The sequence below is a fragment of the Pinus tabuliformis genome, chromosome 1_1 (assembly GCF_031772625.1).
Source record: "Pinus tabuliformis cultivar Carrire ecotype Pingquan chromosome 1_1, CPIR1, whole genome shotgun sequence".
Lineage (NCBI taxonomy): Eukaryota > Viridiplantae > Streptophyta > Pinopsida > Pinales > Pinaceae > Pinus > Pinus tabuliformis.
In genome coordinates, this window is record NC_142297.1 from 470,237,816 (window position 1) to 470,243,815 (window position 6,000).

The window sequence follows — 6,000 nt, forward strand, 5'->3', positions numbered from 1 at the left end:
TAAACCTCTCCGGTCCTACTACTTCCTCTGTCTGATAGTCTATTTGGAAAGAGTGTTGGGTCTGTGGCCTTCAAGAGCTTAACCTCTGGGATGTCTCAGCTTTTGAAATAATATCGTCAATGAAAGTTTTTCTTCCTCCTCCTTTGCCCTTGTCTCCTGTAAGGTTAGCCTTCCTGCGTCCTCTCATGCATCCTGCATCTCTAAAAGAAAATCGTTAATACTTTTAAAATGTTCAGTCGCCTTCCCCGACAACGGCGCCAAAATGTTGGTCACTTTAATTGTTTATTAATTAAACAGTCAAGTGCCACATAAATTGTCAACCCGGGAAAGTCTGATTATTTCAAAGGTGACTACATACTATATGTACTCGATTTTAATAGCATTAAAAGTTGTAGTATAAACAATTCATTCTCTATTAAACCCTTACTCTGTGTTACAGCAGTTATAGTCTATTGTAGGAATGGAATAAGAACAGATAATTAAAGAGAATAAATCTGCAAAAGGAAGCGATGGCTGTCCTGTAACAAAGGATTAGGACCCTATCCCCAGAGTAGGAACATTCAGCACATGCCTCTGTTATCCAGTTTGCTAATACACTCTGTAAATCCTAGTCACCGGTGAGGCACTCATATACAACATCAATCGATTAAAAGAAAAACAGAGTCTTAGCAAAAGTAAAATATCATCAGAAGCAATACTTGTTAATAAGGTATGAACATAAATCACACACAACACACAACAGAAAGAAGATGGGTGAATCTTGTGATGAAGGTGGGCCCTGTCCTTCTCACAAGATTCCCCAGGACACGGAACTAAGTCGAAATACTCAGAACAGAACTTTATTCATCTGTCAATATACCATATTACAAGAAAGATTTAATCTCGTCCTTCCACTACAATTCCTGTGTTACAGCTTGTTCATGTTTTTCTATCCCCCCTCTAATGTAGATGTCTCCTCTTTATAGAGGAGACATCTATTACAAAAGATTTTCACTATACATTCTAGTTCGACCCTTTGTACAAAAATGGGGAAATCAGTTCCGTTAACCGAATGCTGTTACAATAATGTGGATCATGAATGTTACGACCAATGTAACCGTTTATTCAATAATCGATCGGATTCCTTTGTTGTTGTAGATCTGATACGCAAATCTCAACTGTCTCCTCGAGGTTCGCATGCTATCCTTGCTGTTTCAGCTTCGAGGTTCGTGTTGTTTCCGCTGTTTCAGCAACTGCAAAATATGGTCCTGCCAGCTTTAGGCAGTTTCAACAATTGTTCACCAACTTAGTCAACTTCAAGGATCAATTATAAAGATAGCATGATTATGTGTTGAATAATTAAACATATAGCAATGAGGAGAGTTACTATATACCTTTGGAATGATTAAGTCAAAACACTAGCGCTTTCAACTTTGGGTTGAAGAGGGTAATATTATGACAAAATATAAGGTCAAAAATAGACAATATGAGGTCCTAACAATCATCAACCCCCTACTGAAGGTGTTGCTCATCCTCTGAGCAACTTAGTCAATATCCTCATCTTTTATGGCCCTAGTGGCCTCCCTAGCATCCCAGGCTTTTGATGTGGTCTGCTCACGTTGGTCATAAAATCCTACTATTCTATCTATGTCCTTCCACTGCTCCTTCTCTTATTCTTCTCTTCTGCCTTCTAGCATGCCTAATAGGAGTGGAGGACTCAGTTTTAGGCCAATCCAGTTGACCTTCAGCCTTTGCATGGAGTGCTTGTACATTGGCACTCTTTTCAATGCCTCCCTCAGCCTCATTGGAGAATGGTATTCTCTGATTTTCAAGTTGTGGGGTAGGGTGTTCCATCTTCTCATGCAGGCATGCACATAGTCATCCCCAAGTAGCCTTTTCATATCTTCAAAGTGTGCAATTGCTTGTGCCTGATTGGCTAGATATCTAGGGGCAATCTGAGGGTCATTGGCAAGCAGGTTGTGTGTGTTGATGAGTGCCATAGGATTTGATGGCTCAACTCTTATCATTAATGGCTCATTCTTCTCTTTCATCAACAATCTTTTCATTTCTTTTGCTCTCAATTCTTCATGGTTCATCCATGAGGCCATGGCCATTAATTGAAAATCCCCTAGCTTGGCATTGAGGTCCCACACATTCATGTCTGTGAGGGCCATGTTGTGTAGGTAGAACTCTGCCATCTTTGCCTTATCCTCTGAGGTGCTTTGGTCACACAAATCCATGAACTTCCTGTAGTCTTGGAAAGGCATTGTGCCTCTTTGTGCCAAAGTCTTTATTTGGAATTAAAGCCATTGATCCTTCAGATAGAGGCCATAAGATTTGGTTGGTGTTCTGCATTGTAATGCTTCCATGGATAAGTTGGCCATGTATGCCAGCTGAGTCTCTTTCTCTTGCAGCTACCTCCTTAGGATTTCATTCTCATTTTCAAGGTGGCTTCTTGTGATGGCTTCTCTGTCTCTGAGAGCACTCAATTCTCTGCCCATTTCCATGAGTTTGTTTTCCATATGGACAACATCCTCAACTCCTTTGGATTTGTCTATCTACATCCACCTATGTGTTCTCACTCTTTCTTTCTCCAATTCAAAAAACAGTGGAATTGCAAATTTCTATGGGATTATCCTACCTCCCTCAAGTAGATTGTAATAGGAGGCAAGACTAGGCTGGGGGTCAGGTTCTTGTAGCTCTTGTGCTTCCTCTTTCATCTCTGGCTATCCTCCTACCTTTTTCTCAAGCTTTTGGGTCTCTTGTAGTTGGGACAGTGTCTCCTATAGGACTGTTTCAGCCTCCTGTAGGTCTGGTTTGGGGTCCTATAGAATTGACTTCCCCTTTGATGTAGAAGATCTTGGAGTCCCCCTTCCATAGGTTATGGGTGTCTTGGAAGGATATTATTTCACCTTGGTAGATGGTGAATCTTCAATGGTAATGGGAACTTTTGAAGAGGGCTGAGGTTTGCCTATTTTAATTCTTGTGCTCTTCCTTGCCCTGAAATACATGGAGGTCTTTCTTTTCCTCTTCTGCTTTGGCTTGACTGGTGTACTGAGGGCAGTTGTTGCTTCTCTTTCTAGAGTCTCAGGGGACTCTTCTCCTTGCTCTACCTTCTCTTCCTCCTTTTCTCCCTCTTCTGTCTCTTTTTCTATCTCTTCAACTTTTCCCTCCTCTGTTTCTTTTCCTTCCTCCTTCCTTTCTTGCTCTACTATGTCACCACTGGCTTCATCTTCTCCTCCTTATTGTTCTTCCTCCTCATTTCCAGTAGGACTGACATCATAGGTTAATGCTTTTATGTCATCCTCAGCTGTCATATTTTGGAAAACTTCCCATGCTATATGGAGTGTAAAGGTATGGAGGGCTTCCTCTACTAGGATTTTGATTAAGCCATGGTGAGCTAACTGCCCTGAATTTCCTGCTTGTACCTTGGTGCTGGAGTCAATGAGGGACTGAAGGAGAAAGTAAGGGATACTGAGCTTTTGAGGTGCTGGAGTATCCATGCCATACCTCAAGTCATGGAGGATTCTAAAATGATATCCATAGACAATGTTGTGCCTCCCCTCACAAGAGATGTATTTGATTATTTGGTAGCTAACCTCATCCCAGGGATATGGTATACTAGCCCTTCTAATTCCATTTTTATCTTCAATAGGGGTTTCATTATTTTGGAAAAATTTCTTCTTGGCAGCCTGGCCAATTGGTTTCTCATCTTTACTCCAAGGCAACCCAAGAGGAAGGGTAGTGACCCTACTGATGAATTCAAGGGTTATTTCCATGGAGAGGCCTCTAATGGTTACAGTAGCATGAGTTCTTGTGTGAGGGACCAAAGAGAGAGCAAATTCTTAGGCAATTTCATCATCAAACCCTCGAAATTTCTCAAAGAAATTCATCTAGTTTTCCCTTGTGAATATGTCCACCACTTGAGGATGTGCATGGAGCCTAGTGGAGTTAGTGGGCTCCTTTCTCATAAACCCTCCTATCATACTACCTGTACTTTTTTTAAAACCCAAATATGGAGGTGGAGACAAAGAGTTTTGAGAAAAATAAAAAAACAGAGGAGACTGTGTTTTTTTTTTAAATAAACAGAATTTTTTTATGTATTTTCTACCCTCCTAAAGACTTATTTCATCCTCAAATTAAGACCACTTCTTTCATATATTGATATTCAATAGGGGGCATGCATGAACCCTACCTCTCTAGACTGAAATTTGTGCTAAAATCAGGTTTTCTCCCTTCAAAATGACTCACTGCCCCTCTTGTAGAAGCTCGTTGTCCCTCCTGTAGATTTCCTATAGGTGCTCCTGTAGACAACACCGAGAGCAAGGATATGGAGGAAATCAATGGAGGATGGTGGTTACAAGGCTGTGGGGGCACAAGAAGACTGTTGTGGCTGAGTTACGAGGAGAGAATGAAGAAAAGGTGGTGAGAATGCGTGGGGAGGAGTGCTCATTACCCTTTATGGATATTTTCGGTTATGAGTGCTGAGCTGGCAAGGTGTACATTGGCCATATTCAAACCGTTGGTCCCCACCTGCTTTGTCATCATGGCCCCTCCTCATAATCATCCCTCATTATTGCATCAGAGTTCACACTTCCTCCCACTACCTGTCCTTGGCATCTTGTGCTTGAGTTGATTGTGCGCACGTGTGGGTGACATCTCGGATAAGTGGAGTCAACTAAATGAAGGTGGCAAAGTTAACTGGCCACCTTTCCCTCATTCAATCTCAACCATCTCATTGCCTTTCGTATGACTCCTAATTAAACAAGTGCAAATAGAGGAGTGACTTAGTTACTTACCTGTGATCCGAGTGTATTTGCTGTGAGGTGTTGTGGCTTTGTTTGTTGCATGCCTTCATTTCCCTTTATGCATGTTGTCTCTGCTTTTCGATGTGTGGTTGTGTGCTTGTGCAGGTTCTTCTTTGCTAGAGCTAAGCTGCATGTGCCTTTCCAACCTTCAAGTGCACACTCTCTTGCTATTGGTGTTGGACTTCTATGGGATTAGTTGCTACAGGAATTCCTACAGGAGCTCCTGTAGCTGCTTCTCCCCTGGAAACTTCAACTTTTCCCCGTGCTTGGAGCTCGAGAGTAATTCCAGAGGTGTCATGAATGATGGAGGGATGGCAGGTAAGCTTCACGTAAGGTTATTGGTGCCTTTTCCTCTTTTTATTTTTGTTTTTTTCAAAACCTAGAAACTGTTTTTCCGTGTTATTTCATAAACAGGAAAAAAAATAATGATGCTTGGGGTGTGATGCAGGCTTGGAAATGATGGAAAGAAGGTTTGAAGATGGTAGGAGGGATCATAGGTTCCTCATGAAGATTTTTTTGTCCCTCAAACTGCCTTTTGTAGACACTTTTGGCTCTCTATAATTCCTATAGGAGCCTCCTGTAAAAAACACAGTTTTGGAAGAAAAAGGTGCAATGAGGTGAAAGAGATGCCAAAAATGATGGAGGAAGGTGTGGAGAAGATGAGATGGATGCTAGTGTGAATGTCAGGGTTCCCTTGGCACCTTCTTCTGCTCCCTGTAGTCCTCCTGCAAACCTACAATGCAATAATTTTTTTTTTTTTTTGAAAACAACTAGGGCGCCTTAGAGAGATTTTCACCTTAATTGCCTGCCCTGGGCACCTCCAAGGGAGGTTTTCACCCAGGGATCTTATTCTTTTTCCTCTTTTATTTTTTCTTTTTGACATCACTGGGCTGCCTTATAAGAGGTTTTCAACCCAATGATGGGACTCAAGCACCTCATGGAGGTTTTCACTTGAGTCCTTATTTTTTTTATTTTTTCCTTTTCTTCAATGAGTGGGTGAAATGGAAGCTAAGACATGCTGCACTACCATCACTATTTTATTCAAATCTTCAATAAACTCTCACTTGGAGAGGGGTTTCTTGTAAACTTTCAACCGATGTCCATTGACAAGCATAGGGATGGCTTCATCATCAATGGTTTTGATCAGAACTGAACCATTGTCATTGCATTTCTCCATAGTGTAGGGTCCCAGCCATCTTGTCCTTAGTGTTGA